General features: G+C 39.8%; 1 non-coding gene and 1 pseudogene across 1 annotated transcript; both read right to left on the bottom strand.

Moving 5' to 3' along the window:
* Positions 1-9,790: 9,790 nt before the first annotated feature.
* LOC147790757 (uncharacterized) lies at positions 9,791-10,431 on the bottom strand (annotated as a pseudogene).
* Positions 10,432-11,441: 1,010 nt separating this feature from the next.
* TRNAP-UGG (transfer RNA proline (anticodon UGG)) lies at positions 11,442-11,515 on the bottom strand. The gene has a single exon. It is a non-coding gene; the product is annotated as a tRNA-Pro (tRNA).
* Positions 11,516-19,374: the final 7,859 nt, after the last annotated feature.

Consider the following 19,374-nt stretch of genomic DNA (forward strand, 5'->3'; position numbering starts at 1 on the left):
CTATCTCTCCCTGATTTTTTGGGATCAAATCTAGTAAAGGTAATTCATTCATTATTAAGTCAAAACTATCGAAGAATCAATTCGACTTAACTGTAAGTAAATCCGAAAGATTCTTTCTTTCTCTTTCTCTGATCCTCAAGATTAATGATCGTTCACTGTCAGTAAATCCTCGAGATTCATGAGAGTTCACTGTCAGTCAATCCTCAACATTCTTTCTCGTTCACTGTCAGTCAAGACGTAACTTCTTATTCATTATTGATCTGATTTTCTTTCCCTCCTGAACCAGATAGATTGAACTCGGTAAACTGCTGAACCTATCGGTTTCACAGCATCGCTCCTCTCCCTCTTGGTCGAGCTGTTTCACTCCGTCACCTATCGGTTTCACAGCTTCGCTCCTGAACTACTTCCCCTCTATCTATTCCCTCCCTGAAGTTATGGTTCATTTCCTCCCCCATCACTGTAAAAGAGAAATAGGAAAGATTCATTCTCTTCTCCTGAACCTGATTAAGGTAAAGCATACTTTCTTTCACCCATTGATTCTTGAACTGCCCTTTCTCCTTTCTTGCTTGAACTCTTTCCCTCAGTAAAGCTATTTGAATGAGACTGAACCAGAACCGTAACCTCAAACCAGGACTATTTTTTCCTCTATTCCTTTTTTACCTTATTTATTAACCTGACCTGATTCCCTGACCAGATGGAACTGTAAACAAAGACTCAACTCAAGATTCATTTTTCTGCCCTGAACCTATTTACCTTATGAATGAAATCCGGAACACCTATTTATTCACTGTAAACACTCCTTATTCGTCATCGTGAACTACTGAACCAGATGGAACTCAAACCTGCCCCTCGGCCGGCTTGCTTCGCTCATTCACCTCTCCCTTCTTGAACTGTAAAGGAGAGTCAGTTCGTCCATTCATTAGCTTACCTATTTACCTGATTTATTAACCTGACCGGAACCTCGGCTGCTTCTTTAGTCTCCCTTCTTGAACTGTAAAGTGGTGAAGTAGCTCTTTTCTTTCACTGGGTCTCTTCTCTTTTCTTGAAGGAGGTAATGCACAAGACTCCTTATTCATTCATTCGACTCAACCTTAAACCTTTGACGGATTGAACTCGGTAAAGCGATTCCATTGCCTTCACTCCTACACCTTTGATTAATTAAGAAATTATCCTGATCCTACTTCTTTCACTCGGGTTGAACTATTCAAAGACTCGGCTTCTCTCCTTCGGTCTCTTTTCTGTTCTTTCTTTCTCTTCTTCTTTCACTTGGTAAACGAAATCACTACTGAACCTGAACCTCGTAAACTATCAGCTTCTCTAAGGAAGAGAACAATGGTTGCAACAACCCACTCCACTTACGACACAACGGATTGTATTCCCCGAAGGCGCATCGTATGAAAAAGATCAATACTCAGGATTCATTCTCTCTCCTTCACCGGATTGAACTGTAAGAAAAGAAGAAGAAAGAAGAATTATCAATCACCTTCTTTCACGATTCATGATCGTTCACTCAATCAATCACTTGTCCCTTCTTGAACGGTAAAGCTATTTTAGGTCTCTTTGCTTTCCTTTGATTCTGCTGGAAATACCCCTTATTAATTCTCCTCAACCGACACCCTTTGATGGAAGAGGTCATTTTCGAGTCAAGATTCAACTCAAGACAAGAAAGGAGACTAAAGGGAGACTCCAGCAAGACAAGAGACTGAACAGTGTGAAAGAAGAATCATCATCATCTCATTCATTGAAAGAAGAAGAAAATGAAAGAAAAAGGGAAGGTCAAGAGGAAAGAAGAATGATCCTCTCCCTATCGGTCTCACGGCCTCGCCCCTGAACTCCGAAACCTATTGATTCAAGCACTCGGAAAGCTATTCTTTCACTCTGTCTTCGTCTTCGCTCCTTTTCCTATTGATAGGATTCTTTAACTCTTTGACTCTCGCTCCTTCCTGTAAGAAAGACTCCAGAGTTTACGAACTTCTCTCTCTCCTTCCCCTGCTTCACCTATTTATTCAATAATTACTCAAGAAAGACGCTAATGAATTGACTCATTCTCTCTGATTTCCCAAGGTAAAGCTCATTCACCTATTTATTCTTGAACGGTAAACTAAGACGAAAGAAAAGAGATTCATTGGACTTAACTCCTTCCCCTTATACTTGATTACATGACCTATACCTATTTCCTATTTCTTCTTTCTTTCACTGTAACAACCTGGGTGATTGATTGTGTGTGTGTCTCGCAGCTTCGCACCTTTCCGATTAATTATCTTGAACCTATTTATTGGTCTCTTTTCTTTCCCTATGGGTTGAATAGCTGAGCACCTGAACCTATTTATTCAAACACTGATCTTGATCCTCTACCTACTTATTAATGATCAATCACTCCTTCACTCATACACCTATCTGAAAGAAAGAAGGAAATGGAAGATGAATGAGACTATAAACAAAGACTCTCGATTCATGAGACTTTACAGTGTAAGGGAGACAAGACTCTTTCACTCTTTTTCCTTACAGAACCATTGATTATGAAATTGATACTAGACGACTGTCAAGTTTCATTTTTTAGGTAATGCGAAAGAGACAGAACAGGAAGATGAATGAGACTCAACAAGATTCATTCTCCTTTGACTGATTGAACTCGTAAACTATCTGCTTCTCTCCCTCACCGGAACCTTCTTTCACTCCTACACCTCTTGGTCGAGCAGCCTTCGCTCCCCTGGGCTTCTTGATCTGATCCTTGATTGAGCTTACTCTTCTGTAAACAAATGAAAGTATGTTCGCTTCGGACCTTCCTTCACCTATTTATTCTTGAACAGTAAAGAAGGGAAAGGCGAAAGAAGAATGAGAGTTTACAGGCAGGAAGGAAAGACTCAAGATTCATCATCGTTCATGTCCCTTCACTCTTTCACTCGGCAGCTGAGGATTGAATTGACTCTCTCTCCCTAATTGAACTAACGGTAAAAGAGAAATACTAAAGATTATCCTGAACCTATCTATTTCTTCTTTATTAACTGATCTTGATCCTCTCTCTACTTACTCCTATTAATTCTCCTTCAGCTTTTCTTTTCCTCTACTCTCTGACCTGACCTTCTTTCTGTAGGTCAAGCTATTACCTGATCCTGCCCCTCTATCTCCCTGAGCTACGCTACTTCACCACCTATTGATTCTTGAACAGTAAACTCAGTAAAGCGGTGATCAACTCCTCTCCTTTGTTACGTGGTTGTTTGTATTTCATGATTCAACTTCTATCTTCAATACCTTTTTCTTCTTCTACAGTGGAGTAAAGAAAAGAGAAAGAACTCCGGAACCTTCCCTGATTGAACAAGGTCAAGCTAAATTTATTCAATCCTGAACCTGACGAGAATGAAAGAAGAATCAGATATTCCCTTTATATTTACAGTCGAGTAAAGAAAAGAAGAAACTCAAGATTGAGTAAGATGCGCAAAATCAGATATTCCTTCTCCTCCTGATGGAACTCCTTTCCCTGTCGGTAAAGCAGCTTCGCTTATTCGCCTCGTAAACTCGGTCTCACAACTTTCGCTCCTTCACCTCCCCTGTGGGTAAAGGGGCTTCGCTCATGAACCGTAACCTTCCTTCACCTTCTAACACCGGAACCTGCCGAGAAAGAAAGATTAGCTCATTCACCAGAACCGGAACCTAGTTACTGTGTTTAGAGAAGAGAGTCAATTCCTTGCATGCAGCTCCCGTCCCGCTCCTCTCCTTCTTTGTTACAATTAGAACTAGCTAGAAGGAAAAGAGAATGAATTGATTTAAATGAAAAGAGTAAGTAAAGAAGCTCCTTAAGAAAGAAATAAGAAAGAAAGAAAGAGAGATAACTAACTCCTGCCCCTACGATATTGATTCCCTGGCCGACTGACTACTCAAGTAAAGAGGAAAGAAGAGAGTTTATGGGACAGGCTAGGCTAGGCTGGGCTGGCTTGAACTGCTTGCTTGTTGCTTGCTGGGTTGGAAGGAAAGGAACAGGCAGGTGGCAGGAAGACTCACTCAACTAAAGCTGAATTAGAGTGAACAGTCAGTCTCGACTCAACTCCTTATGAGAGAGAGTTTACGGGACAGGCAGTACTATTACTTCTTTCTCCTTTCTTGCTTGCTTGCCTGCTGGGTTGGAAGGAACTTGCTTACCTGCTTGCCTGCTGGGTTGGAAGGACAGAGAGAGACTGACCAGGAAGGAAAGAAAGAGAGAGAATTGTAAGAAAGATAACTCCTTCCCTCCCCCCTAAGAGAGAGAACTAATAATTAGTATCTATAGATAACTAATACCCTGTCCGTCCCCCTAATACGATATTGATTCTTGAACTCAGGTGGGTTTTACTAGGTCAAAAAGCTAGAAGAAGAACCTTTGACTCTATCTACTCCTTATGAATGAGAGTGAACGAACTGAACTCAATGAGGGAGAGGAAAGAGACTGAACTACTTCACTAAAAGAAGAAGAAGGGAATGAAAGAACAGGAAGAGAAGCGCCTGAACCGGAAGAAGAAGAATGAGAGAGAGATCCTTTACTGTCTTTGAATAAATGAATGAGTTAGCAGCTTTTCTCGACTGAACCGATATGACCTGAACTACTGAACCTACTTATTAATGATCAAGAACAGTAAGGAAAGAATAACCTCTCGATTATGGATCCTTCACCGTAACCTATTCATTGTTGTTCTCTTCTCTTTGATTGAATTGGATTCCGCTTTCAAGACTCAACCAAATGAAAGAAAGATTTGCTCACTCCGCTTCGAGTCAAGTTGCTTTGCTCATGAGCCTGCCCCGGAACCGTAACAGTAAACACCCAATTCCTTATTCATTCTGGTTCACCTATCCTTTCGAAAGCAAGACAAGAACAAGATGAATGAGAAGACTTCCCTTCGCTCCTTCCCCTTTACTCCTTCACTCCTCTCCCTTTGGTCGAGCTGTTTCACTCCTTGTTCCCTTCTTTAACTCTTTCAAAAGCTGGTGTTGGTTACCTCCTCTCTGTCTTAGCCGACTGAGCTAGCTTTCTTTCTTTTATTCCTTCCCCCTGATGGAACTCTGTAACCAAAGACTCTTTCTGAATTAGACTGATTCACCCATTGCCTGAACAGTAAAAGATAAAGACTCCTTCCTATTAATTCTCCTTAGCAGCTTTGAAAGACACTCTTCAAATGAAAGAAAGATTAGCTCATTCGCCCTTCGGTCTCACAATTCCATTGCCTTCCCCCGAACCTATTTATGAACAGTAACCTCATTAACCTTCTTGCTTTCACTCCTGACCCATTATCTATTTACCTTCCGATTCGTCAGACAGAACTACTGACACCGATATTCCCTTCCCTGAATCGATATGACCTGACTGACTGACCCTTTACCTATCTCCAACTCATTCACCTTCTTCCGTAACCTTATTCCCGGAGCTACTTCTCCTTTACAGTTCAGGGAAAGAAAAGAAGAAAGCGGAACTCTGGAAGGAAAGACTAAACTCCTACTCCTACTCCTACTGATTGAGCTCTGTAAACTGCTGAACTCGGATATGAAATCAATCCATCCTTTTCCTATTTCTTTTCTTTCACTCCTCGTCTCGCTGCTTGGCCCCTTGACCTTCTATTCCCTGAAGCGGCACAAGTCAATCCGGGAGAGGAAAGAGACTGAACCTTCACTCTTTTACTCGACAGTAAACAAAGGGATGTAAGAGAATGCTGCGGCTGAACCTGATACTCTCTTCTATTCTATTCTTTGCACTCAGTAATAAATAGGTTAAAGCATGTTACTTTACGGTCTCACAATTCCATTGCCTTCGCCTGTCGGCCGCTGCTGCAGCTAATTCATTTACATTTACTCTCTACTGTAGATTAATTGGAACTGCTGGCCCTGGACTATGACTTCTGAACCTTCACCCTTCGCTCCTTGCCATTCACCTCTCGGTTGAACAATTCTATTTCCTTTTCCTCTACAACTAGGCTTGGATTAGAATGATGTTGGTGTGCTTTTAGCTCATTCACCTTTCTTTGACTTTATGACCTGAACTGATGAACAGGCAGGGTAAACTGGCCGATTCATTCTCCGATTCCTGATTGAAGAGTAAACGTAAACTAAGACGAAACCTCAACCCTCTCCCTTTGGTCTCGCGGTTGAACCTCTTCGCCCTACGGGTCTCAGGTCTTCGTCCCTCTCCTTAACTTAACTCCTTGTTCCCTTCTTTCCTCTCCCTATTGATTCACTGTAAACGAAGAGAAGAAAGAGCAGCGAATAAACAATTTACTCCGTAACCTTATACGACCCGATACTTCCCTTCTTTCATCATTGTCACCTCCTTCCCCTGTCCGAGCATATGAAATCCAGATTGAACTGTAAAAGATCAATACTCAAGATTCCTTCTCCGATTCTTTCTTTCCTTCCTTTTCCATGAGAGTCAATTCATTAATTAGCTACTGAACCTCTGGGTAAAGCAATTCCATTTCCTGCCCCGATATGCCCCTCTGATATGAACCAAGAGACATCAATCATACAATATACTTCAATGAAGATGTGAAGAAAAGGTTGTCAAAATTATCAAAAAGATGTTTCAATTCATGCTACATTGAAGAAGAATGAAATTTGATTGTTGTAAATTTTGGGTGGGTTACAATTTAGAGTAATTTAGAGTTATTGTATTTTAAGACTTGTTATTTAATTTCGGTTACATTTACATAATGGCTAATTATGGTCATAAAGTAGGAATGTTACAACTCTTGGAATACCTTTAGTAGTTTCATTTTTGAGGCTATATAAAGTCATGTATGTTGTATTTGTAAGGTAGACTTGGAAAATATATTAAAAGAAGCATTTGTGCTTTTCTTTAGCCAATGGCTAAGTTTCTTTGCAATTCTATGTAGTTTAGATTGCATGTAGAATCATTCAAGCTCGACATGATCAATCTTGCTTGTGGAGTGATTCGAATCTCAAACAAGTGTTTGAGATATTTGATCAGCAAGAGTCATTCAAGCTAGACATGATCGATCTTGCTTGTGGAGTGATTCGAATCTCAATCGAGTGTTCTTGCCTTGAGATATTCGATCAACAAGGTAATCCGAATCTTATTCCTCTTGTAGTTGGTTCCTTATCTTATCACCCTCTCTTATCTTTTACAGTTCAGGAAGGGAGACAAGAGAAAGACTCCTGATCCTACTTCTTCTTTCACGAGGTAAACGAAATAATTACTGAACCTTAACACCTTCCCTGATTACTTTAGTCATGAAATCCTTCACCGATATTCCCTTTTTCCCTTATGACTGAAATCCTCCCTTTTAGAGTCTCGCTACTTACTCAGGAACGGGAACTGTAAGAAAAGAAGAAGTGAATTCGACAGAACTACTGAACGAACCTGACTAGTGAACGAACCTGATTTCCCTCCTCTCCCTATTGGTCTCGCTACTGACTCTGGAACCTCTTCTCGTCGAGCTTCTTGCTTTCACTCTTGAGACTTCCCTTCGCTACTTCTCCTTTACAGTTCTAGAATGAATTAGTAGCTTTGAAAGACGAAACCGAAAAAGAGCTAGCTACTTCACCTGAACCGGACTCGCTAAAGTAGAGACTGAAAGAAGGTAGACGAAAGAAGAAGACGACTTTACAGTTCAAGAAAGAAGGGAAAGAGAAGGAGACTCAACTCCTTATTCATGATCCTGTAAGTACCATTAATGAAGAAATTCTATCCAACATAGGGGTAAAACATTAAAAGAGCTTTTTCCCTAACAGCTTCAGCTTCAAGAAAAGAAATTCTATCCCATATGACTGTCAAAGTTCGTAAGACCTTTTTCCCTAATAGCTGGAGCTTCAAGAAAAGAAATTCTATCCTCCCCCCTATTTTGAGGGATAAAAGAGTCCATTTTCCCTGATTTCCCTCTGGAACTCGACTGTAAACACTCAAAAAATAAGAATTCTCCTATCCTCTCCCTATTTTTAGGGATCAAAGTCTATCTTTACCCTATTTTGAGGGAGAAAATCGAGGTCTTTAGGGCCGAGGTAATTAAGAAGTCAATCCTCAAGATTCATTCTTTAACTGATCTTTCTCCTTATTCATCCAGTGTTGAAAGGAAAGCCTCTACTCTCGATTAATGAGAGTGAACGAGCTCCACTCCGTAACCTACCCTTTACAGTTCAAGAAAGAGGGGATAGGAAAGACTCCTTATTCATGAGAGTGAATAGTCAGTCAAGACTTAACTCAAGACTCATGATCCTGAACCTCTATTCCTTCCCTTCGCTCCTTAGCTTTGGTTTCAGACTCCTTATCTCCTTCACTCCTTCCTTAACTTTGTTTGGTTTTTTCTCCTTCACTCAATAACTTTCAGAAGAGTAAACTCTATCTTCCTTTTCGTCTTCTTCCTTTTCCGATTCCTGCTGAACCTGAACCTATCCTTTCGGGTCTGTCTCTTTTCTTTCCCTTCAACCACTGTAAAGAAGGTGTCTTCTCTTTCTCCTTACCTGATTTTTCTTCTTTTTCGTAAGGCTAGGCTAGATCCTATCCACATTCAAATGTAACTGGACTTTCAAGTCTCGGTAAAGGTGTATTCCCTGACCTCATTCCCCTCTACAACTATAAGTCTCGCTGGTTCTCTCCTCTCCTCTGCTTTCCAGTTGAGTCAATTAAATGCTCTTCTCGTCTCACTGCTTGCTTGGCTGGCTCATTCACCTTTTCTTTATGGTCTCATTGCTGCTTCGCTCCTTCCTCTCGGTACCCTTAAAATGGGTGGGTTGGATCTATTGAATGAGATCCTGTAGACAGGGCTGGTAGGTCTGAGTCGATCGGATGCAGGCAGGGAAGACCAGGCAATCCGTACCTATGAATCATTCGTCAGGAAGCAGTATAGAAGGAATTGTCTTTTTCAATCACTTTGTTTGTAATGAATGAAAAGCTAAAGAGAAGGCGTCTGAAAAAAGGTAGGCATTTGATCAGCATAAATTAGTAACTGAATTAGACTCACTTAGTCTGTCCGGCAGGCAATTTCCGTGCAACTCTGCTTTCTTTAGTCCTTGCTATGCCAGGGATAGTGAATCCTTATAAAACCGTAACTCCCCCATTCGATATGTGAAACCGGAATGCAAGTTGCGTGATAGTTTGATTCCCCACAAATGATCAGTCTCCAAGCATGACCCCTCCCACACAGGGGTGACTGGAGGCGGGGTAAAGAACTGCAATAATAGGAGTCTCGCCACAGACAGCCTATTCTATTCTATTTCGAAACAGGGATGAAAGATTTGAGTTCTATATATATAGTCTTTCAAACGTCTACTGCACTCACCCCTGCCTTTCGGGTCCTATTCGAAACTGATTCTTCTTTCTTACAGGAGGGAGGTAAACAAAATCTTTGCATTTAATAAAGGGTCGAGTGCTCCTGCCCCTTTCTTTCCTCTTTAGGGCTCCTACTGCTGCCCGGTTCTTTTCTCATTTTGAATCGAAATAGGTCCAACCCAGTTCATAGGATTACTACAAGGATGCCCCCAATCCGGAATATGAACGGAAAAAGCAAAGACCTATTGAACCGATCACTGGAATACCTTTTACAGTACCTATCAGGTAAAAAGGAATCCTTCTAGTAGTCTCGGGGATTTACCCTATTTCATCAAGTGGTCATGCGGCAGACATAAACAGTCATGGAGAATTTTGAGATGATATCTGTCCGAATGGGTGGGATAAGAGAATTCCAATTCCTTGACTTTTTGCTTCTCATCTGAACATTGAAGAAAAAAGAAGTCAAACAGTAAGAATCCCCAGACTGGTACGATTCAATTCACCATTTTGTTCGTGGAGGGCTTGATTGTGCCGTAGCTCTCTCATTCATATTAGGTTTTTCGTGAACTGCATTGCTTATATTGACCCCAAAAAGGAAAAGGTAGGTGTAAGTACAGCTAGTCCGTGAACAGCCAACGCCCTGTCAAAATGGGATAGGTTTTCTCTATCATCATTTGTTCCTCCTAACAAGATCTACTAAATTCATCGAGTTGTTCCGGCCAGTGATTAATGGAATTCCTTAGTCGCCTCTCTGTAAAATACTTGTTTGTTTGGACGAGAGCTGAAAAAGACATCGTAAGCTAACCCCGTGTTGACGAATAACCAACCTGCAATGAATAGAACAAGTATAGTAATGCAATGAATGACGCAGTCTCTCTCTTTCTTCTACTGGTAATAAATAATAGAAAGAACGTTCTCCTGTGCTTCCAGACATGCCTCTACATATTCTTGTACAGTTAAAAGAGGGATTCCATAAAGGATGAGATAAGTAAATGAAAATGAACGGAAAATGGCATCTTTGGGTGATCGTCAATCTAGTACCCAGAGCGTCTTGATTGAGAGAGAGTATACCGAGTATAGCTATCCTTCTTCTGAGACAATAAAGCAATTTCACAATCCGTCTCTAAATTCAGCGCTAGAGAATTTCTTTCTTCTTCTTTTCTTCTTGCTTGTCGATGTATAATCATGTACCATGAAATAGAAAATGATGCAAATTCCAGTATGTACTATTAGTAGTAGTCAGAGTTCTCTCGTTTATTGGCTTCGGGCTAGACAGCGAAGATTGGGTCAAATGTGAGACTGGTTTTGGTTTCTAATAATTCAGGAAAGGGATTCTCATAGTCCACAAATGAAATTGGTATTTTGACTTATCCATCCGCATATCTTTCAAAAATAGAAACTTAGGGAAGTAGTAGATTGCTTTATAAACATATGGATAAAAAGAATGTATTTCATTTAGCCTCGTCATGCCTACCCACTATAACTAGTTATTTCGGTTTTCTACTAGCAGTTTGATTTCCCCCTAACCTCAGCTCTATTTATCGGTCTGAATAAGATACGACTTATTTTCTTTTCTTTCAATTAATTGAATGTTCAAAAGAGGGAGGAAAGGTTTCCGTGGTATTCCATATATTCTATATATTGTGGAGTTCTTTACCTTACCTTGTCAATTCAATTTCCAATTCCTAGTGAGATTCATGGGCACGATTAAGATTTTGCGGCGGGATAGATATTCCCTTTCCCTCTCCCTCTCCTTGTTCCTCGTTCAACTAAATGGAAATGATTTCTGTTTTTCTATTTGGAATCGTATTAGGTCTAATTCCTATTCCTTTGGCTGGATTATTTGTGACCGCATCATATTTACAATAGAGACGTGTGGATCTGTTGGGCCTTTCTTTGATTAATGAAAAGTGCTTTTTTTGCTGGACCTACTACTTTCAAATTGTGATTTCTGTTGAATGATTTCAGTCTAATTTTGATCTAACAACAACAACAATCGAATCACGATAGGATTTGAACCTACGACATCGGGGGCGCCTTCTACCGAACTGAACGTAGAGCGTTTTATTATCAAACTAAATGCAACTCTATATGAGAAACTGAAAGCAAAATCAAGGATTGATTTGTTATATGTATGTTCTATTTTTATGGATCTCAATTTCTTCCTCGTTACTGTTCAGAAGATAAGTAATAGGGGTAGGGATGACAGGATTTGAACCCGTGACATTTTGTACCCAAAACAAACGCGCTACCAAGCTGCGCTACATCCCTTTAAATTGGTCTACAGTCTCATTGTAGAGAATCTCTGTCTGTCTATCTTGTTTTCCACATTTTGGATTGATTTCCTCCATTGGGATAGATACACAAATTATCTTGCCATTTCCTCTTTAGTGTCATATATTCAGAATAACAAAGACATAACAAGCGGTTATTCACTATATAGACATTTGATGGTAATACCTACCTATATGTATTACAAATTAATATCAAGTAGGAGGGGTTTCAATGCGAGATCTAAAAACATATCTCTCCGTGCGGCAGTAAGTACTATATGGTTCGGGGCTTTAGCGGGTCTATTAATCGAGATCAATCGTTTATTCCCGGATGCGGTGGTATTCCCATTTTTTTCATTCTAGCTATTGCCCCCCGGTGAAGAAGATTAGAAAAACAAGAAAATAGCTGTGACTAATCCACTTCCCCTTCTTTTGAGAGTTTTTAGACTTAGAAAGAATAAGTTAGAAAAGAGAAAGAATCAAACTAAACTGGATTCAACTTCCGTCAAACTTGGACTCGGCGCGGGGTTCCAATTGAATAGTGAGAACGAAAATGAAAATGTGATGGCTAGGGCAACAGTATTATACAAGCAAGATACTTAAATGCAAAACCGTGTATTAGTAGACTAGATTTTCTATTTGATTGAGAGTTACCAACTTCTCTTTTTTTTTCCTTTTGGATAGGAAAATAGAAGAGTTGCGTGAATAAAAAATACAAGGGAGGTTCATGGCCAAGGGTAAAGATGCCTGAGTCACAGTTACTTTGGAATGTACTCACTCGTTGTGTTCGAAACGGTGTGAATAAGGAAGGGTGGGGATTTCCAGCCAGCCAGAGGGATTGATTACTCAAACAAAGAAATTAAGCAGCTTCTTTGTAAAAAGACTTCAACTTTCTGTCCATCCCTATCCAAAACCATACAAACTTCATTGGTTAACAAACAAAGAAGAAATTAAGGTGAACTCTCAAGCTCTTATTTCTTTTACTCTTGGAAGATATAAAGATGAAGTTCTTTGTGATGTCGTACCAATACATGCGGGGGACATCTTATTCGGCCGACCTTGGCAATATGATAGAAAGGTAACATTTGATGGTTTGATGAACAAGTATACTTTTACTTTATGTGAGAAGAAATTTACTTTACTTCCATTGTCTCCATATAAAGTACATTGTGACCAATTGAAATTAGAGAAGAAAAGAAAAGAATCTGAAGAACAACAGTGGAGAGAAGAAACTAAGGTAAAGGTGAGAAAAAAAAAAGTGGGAAAAGAAAACAATATTCAGTTCTTGTCTAGAAAGAACGAAGAATTTGATTTGAGGACAAATCCTTTTAAAGAAAGGGGGGATGATATGAATCCAACAACTGATCACGTGCATGTACCCGAAGGACCGATTACAAGAAGCAAGGTTAAGAAGATTCAAGAGACCTATACATTGCATCTTCAAAAGCTAGCTAGTGTATCGGTTGAAACAAAGACTTTTGAGCCCAAAAATCTTTATAGCATTAGCACATCAAATCAAGAAGATAATGGAGTGGCTGATATTGGAAAGTAATTAGAAGATTTGCCTTTGGTAGTTGAATTACCAATTAAGGAAATTATTAATGTCTTATTTGCTTCATTTTATATTTAATAGCATTTATTAATCGTTTGTATGAATTGCCTTATATTCTTCAATTTGTATTTAATAGCATTTATTAGCATTTATTAGTGGTTGGTGGCTGAACCTTATTTTGTTAGGGTTATCTTCTCGGCCTATTTAAAGGCATGTAATATTCATGTTTGGGGGATTTTTTCGTTGAATACAGAAAAAACCTTTGTGTTTTCTTGATACTCTTTCTGTGTATCAGAAAAGTTCGATCTAAGAGTCATTCATCTTCTAACAAGCTCTTGATTGGAATCAATTCGTTAAGTTAGCTTTCTCTGTGAGCGTTTTGCAAGGATTCTAGAAGAACCTCTAGCTTTGCAAATTCCAGCGTTGTAGGCGCTTATCATCCTTGCTTTCCTTTGATTCAGGATCTTCTCCTTTGACGAACTGTAAACACGTCAGATGAATGAGACTCAACCTTAAACCTTAGACTGATGGAACTCTTTCGGTAAAGCGGCTGGAGGATTCGATTCTTCTTTCACTCTTTTACTCCGTACGGTCAAGCGACTGGATGATCAGCTCCTTCTTACTATCCTTGTCTGGTCTCTCATCTGTAATTAAGGAAGTCAAGACTGAACCGCAAACCCTTTGTTACTTCACCCTTGTTATTCTAAGTAACTGAAGAGAAAGCAAGAGAAGATTAATGATCAAGCTAGCTACTGAACCTAAACAACCTGATTTCACTCTTTTACTCTCTGGTAAGAAAGGAAAGACTGAACCTCAAACCTTCACCTCTACCTTCTCCGCGTTTATAGTAAAATAAATCTTGGAGACTCTTTAGTCATTCTCCTTTACTCTTCTATAATAAATGGAATTAGCAGCTAGCTTTGAAAGACAAGACTCAAGCTCAAACCTTATACTTGATATTACCTGACCGGATTGACCAGTAAACACTCAAGATGAAGAAGAATCAATTCTCGTGCACTTTCAGTAAATCCTCAAGAAGAAGAAATGAGACTTAACTGACTTTCTCTGATCCTCTCCCTTCCCCTATTGATTCCTTAACTGTAAACTAACTAAGACTGAACAACTGAAAGAAAGATCAGCTTATTCACCTCTCTCTCTCGATTCCCTGAAGTTCTTGTTCGAGGTAACCTCCTGAACTACTTATCCCCTCCCTATTTATTCGTTCATTTATTGAGGTAAAGTAAAGCAGCTAATGAATTGACTCTCGCTGATTGAACAAGGTAAGCTTCTCTCCTGAAATCCTTCTTTCACTCTAACCTCCTCTCCTATTCCTATTTATTCACTGTCAAAGAGAAAGATGAATGAAACTCAACAGTAAAGACGAAACAAGAATCACTGATCGTGAACTGTAAGGAAAGACTGAACCAAAGACGATATTCCCTGAACTTATTGAACTCGGGTAATTAATAAGTCAATCCTCTTGATTCATTCAACAGTAAACATTCAAGAAGCAGGATGGATCCTTAACTCCTTTGTTGCTTGCTTTCACTCCTGCCCTTATATTACCTGACCTGAACTACTGAACGCACCTTCTTTCTTTCTCTGATCCTTCTTGTCAAATGAAACATTCGTTAGACTATAAGGACCTTTGATGATTTAGTCGATGCTTTCCCTTATTTTTAGGGCTATTTGAGAGTATAGGTAATTCCATATATTAAGTCAATCCTCTCCCGCAACACCCTTTTACTGATTTAACTCGGCTTCGCTCCTTCACAATCAGTTCTTGTTTGTTCACCTTTCACACTCTTTGTAAACTAAGACTCAACTCAAGCCTTATTCATTCTCGTGAACTACCTAACTTGTCCCTTCTTGAGCTCTTTCACAAGGTAAAGCCGAAACAAGACTGAATGAACTCTCCCTTCACTCTCAGTCATTCCTCCTTATGAATGAGATAGATGTAGTAGACAGTAAGATAAAGAAGCAAAAGGGCATTCTCCGTACCCTATTTATTTCTTCTTTCTCCTTGTTTACCGGATTTCTCTGTAAAAGATCATTACTCCTTATTTAGGACTCCCTCTTTCTTAATTATCTTTACTTAACTACTTGACTCACCTTCTTTGACTCGGGGTAAAGCCTATGAAGTAGCTCTCTTGCTTTCCTTTGATTCTGTCTTCAAATTCAAGATTAATTCCCCTTCCGTAAACTATATGCTTCTCAAGCTCCTTCCCCTATTTCTTCTCGAACGGTAACCGTAAACTAAGACTGCCCGAAAGATGAATTAGAGTTTCGTAACTGAACTCAATAACTGAATCACCTCTGGCTCCTCTCTGTCTTAGCCTTTGCTTTCTAGCTTTTTCTTTTATTCCCGCGGATTGAACTGTTAACCTATTTATTCGAGAACTGTAAACTAAGACGAAAAGAAGAAAGAATGATCCCTTCACTCCTTCCCCTATTCAAACACTCTTTTATTTATTTACAGGAAAGTCAATCAGAAAGATTAATGAGACTGAACCCTACTGTAAACAAAGACTCCACTTCAAACCAGGACTCTTCTTCTTTTCCTATAGATATTACCTGACCTTACTCTTATCTTTCTTTCACTGATCTTTCTCCTTTCTTGTCCCTATTTATTATTCTAACACTGGTAAACTAATGAACGACTGAAGAACTGAACTCTGGCTGGCTCCTTCATACCCCTGAACCGACTATACTTCCCTTCTGTTACTGTTTGTTATCAAAGTCAATAAGGTCATCAAGGATATTCAATTAATTGACTCTATCTCTCTCTGATTGATTGAACTGTAGTAAACGAGGCTGGCTGGCTGAACAGCTTTTCTTTCTTTACCTCTTTTGGTAATTATGGAATTAGGTGTTTAACTCAGCTTCTTTCACTACTCTTGAATTAAGGAGGAAGTCAAGCCGAACCATCTTTATCTTTCACGGGAACCTTTACTGTCGCGAGTTGCTTTGCTGCTGCACCCGATTTCTTCTTTCACTCTGTAAACTCAATAACTAAATAAAATAACCTAAATTGCGCTTCCCTTCGGCTCTAACTCTAAACTGCTTGCTTGCTTGGTTCCTAAACTGCTTGCTTGGTTGGTTCTTTACTCTTCCTTCCTTAAATAAAAGGGTTCCTTCGCCTTCTTTTCTTGACTATACTACTCCAGTCAGTTCTCTTGTTAATTTATTCGACTGTAAAGACTATAAAGGAAAACTTGAGTATCAGCTCCTTAACTCCTAAACCTATGTCTAATAATTGTTGAATTGACTCTCTTGTAAACTCATTCTCTCTGTGGCAAGTTCTTGATGTGGGCATCTATCCATATTCATTCAGATTTCTAAATATCTAAATCAAGATAGATTCTTGATCGGCTGGAAACCAACTTATAGAAGGAAATCGTGGAAGTGTCCAAAGGGGAAAACACAAGATGTGATGTCTTCGGTGACATCCGACGTGAATGAAATCAAGGTTGATGTAATTTTCCACGCTGTGAGAAAGACATCTTTCCATCTTCTTCTTTTTCTTTCAGGCACGACTGGGTTCCATATTGCAGGTTAACCCTACCCCACTAGTAGCAATAGGCGGCATAGAGGAAGAAGCACTAGGCCTAGGAATCAACAAGATGAAAACTTTGTTATCAATATTCTCTCCTTTCTTATTGTGATCGGAACTCAGACTAAGAAGAATGGTTGGGACAAGAAAGATCGACCATAAAAGCAGATAAAGAGGATATCAAAAAGGGGAAAGCACTCTCACACAGTGAAAAAAAATAAAGGTATGGTATCGGGCGAGGTAAGCCCTTTTGAAAGCTAATTTGGCTATTCCGCCCCTGCACAGTAACTTCTTGACTTTAGCAATATTATAGAATATACATACATACTAGAATAGATATTTTTGCCCCGTTGGTGGCATATCTGCTTCCTCGCCTGAAGCGTATAAGTTATGTTCCCAATCTTAGAAAACAAAACCTCTACTTAAACTTAAGATAAGAACGGCAATGCCGCTTATCCAAGTGGAGACTGAGAGCTTGCTTTATTCGTGAAGAGAAGGGGGGTCAGGCGAGGGCATCGAAGTTCAGTCTCAAAGGTCAGCGTTTTAGCTTGTTCCTTCTTATAGAATAGATAGCTATTATAGCAAATAGTAGCGCGTGAAGCTCCTGGATCCGTAGCTCGGTAAAGGAATGAAAGAACTTCGCCTTGGTAGATCAACTCAAGGTACTGACAAAGCTAGTAAGAACGCGGCTTCAAATGAAGAAGGAAGCACAAAGGGGAAGGGAATGAGCTAGTAAGAATCAATGAATGTATCTGTTGTATACTTTTTCCATCCAAACCACAGGTTGAAAGGGCTAGTCTTCAATGGTTAAGTTTGAACACTCGCTTCGAAATTTGAATAAGGAAGTTATGATCAGTAGCTCATGTAAGGTTCAAGAAAAAAGTAGCTTTGTCTGAGCAAGAATTCCCCTGTCTTTGTGTCTCATCTTAGGACAGATGGTGAGGCAGGTGTAGGAGTTAGTGAAGGAGAATTCATAGAATATGCGAGAACAAGGCAAGCAAAGAGTCTTTCTTTCTTTGAAGGAAAAGCTTAATTAGTTTACAAGAGAGAGAGGAGAGTCCAGTCAAGTCCATTAGAAAGAATACATAGGGAGAACAAACAGTCGGCAGGCAGCAGAGAATACATCTATCTTTCTTACAGGCAGGAAGAGTAAAAGAAAGGGAAAGGGGCCAAGCAAGCAAAGCAAGCAGCTCGACTCGAAGCGAAGCGGTGAGACTGTAAAGGGGAGAGGAGAGAGAGGGGCAGGTAGGTTCAGTATCCGTAGTTAAAGTAAAGATCATGAATCAGAACAGAAGCTGGCTGAAGGGTCAGTAGTGATTGATTGAGGTTACACAGTGAGTGTGAAAGAAAGAAAGAGTTCTTGTTTAATTGATTGAATAAATAGAAAGAAAAGGAGAATGATGAGTAGTTCCTTCTTCTCTTTGACAGTGAAGGCAGAGGAAGGAAAAGGGTAAAAAGGGGGTTGGTTCGGCTTTCTCTTTTTGGTTTCTTCTTCTTTCTTTCTCGTCAGGATAATTTGTGTTTTTTGATTCCATTCCTCTTTCCTTTACCTTCTTTCCTTTCATTCTCGTCAGGTTCAAGAGCGAAGGAAGCCACTAGACCGATAGGTGAAGGAGCGGAGCAACCCGATCGAGAGGGAGAGGAGCAGAGCAATGAAACCGAAAAATAGGGAGAGAATAACATTTTATCGAAAAAATCAGGGAAAGATAGTGCTTTTTTTAATTCATGGTCCTAAAGTCAAGAGTGAAGGATCAGATCAATCAACCGGCCGAGGGGAAGGCAATAGAATTCTGAGACCGGCGAAGGAGCTTCTCATCCTATCCAGCCTATTGACCTTGTTCAACCGAGTTTACCAATGGCAGGAGAAGGAGAAAGAACCAAACCAAAAACCTATTACCTTATTCCAGAGTGAAAGAAGGGAAACATAGGGAGAGGCGAAAAGATCAGTTACAGAAAGTTCAGGTAAAGTAGCCAGAAGGGGCAGGCGCAATGGAATAGCTTGAGCAGCCTTCTATTTCTCTTTGATTCTTTCTTCTTTAGTAAAGGGGAATGCATCTTCATTCAGTCTTTCCTTCCTGACTTCCTAATTACCAAGTTCAATCAGGGAAAGGTGAACGATGGAATGAATTGACTGCTAACTCCTGAATTTCTTCTTCTTTCATTTGATGCATAACTGTAGTCAAGTTTCATTCTTCTTCTTTCCACTGTCTAAGTAAGGGATAGATAGATAATTCATTCCTCTTTCTTCTCTTGCTTTCTTCCTTCAGACTTCTGAGAAGAGAATTCCCGAGTTACATCGGGTTCAGGGAATGGAATTGGGAAACCGAGATGTTCCGGTTCAGGGAATGGAATTGGAAAACCGACAGGTGAATGAGTTAAGGAGCTGATACTCTAGTTTGCCTTTAATAGTCTTTACAGTCGAATAAATTAACACAAGAACGAACTGACCGGACATAGTATAGTCAGGTGAAGGAACCCTTTTAAGGAAGGAAGAGGAAGAAAGAACCAACTAAGTAGTTTAGGAACCAACCAACCAAGCAGTTTAGAGTTAGAGCCGCGCAGTTTAGGTTATTTAGTTATTGAGTTTACAGAGTTCCATAATAAATAGGGTGCAGCAGCAAAGCAACTCGCGAGAGTAAAGGTTCCTGTAAAAGAGAAAGAATGGTTCGCCTTGACTTCCTCCTTAATGAAAGAGTGGTGAAAGAAGCCGAGTTAAACAAACACCTAATTCCATAATTACCAAAAGAGGTAA

This window comes from Cucurbita pepo, chromosome 10 (assembly GCF_057944985.1).
Source record: "Cucurbita pepo subsp. pepo isolate OVF chromosome 10, ASM5794498v1, whole genome shotgun sequence".
In the NCBI taxonomy this organism is placed as follows: Eukaryota; Viridiplantae; Streptophyta; class Magnoliopsida; order Cucurbitales; family Cucurbitaceae; genus Cucurbita; species Cucurbita pepo.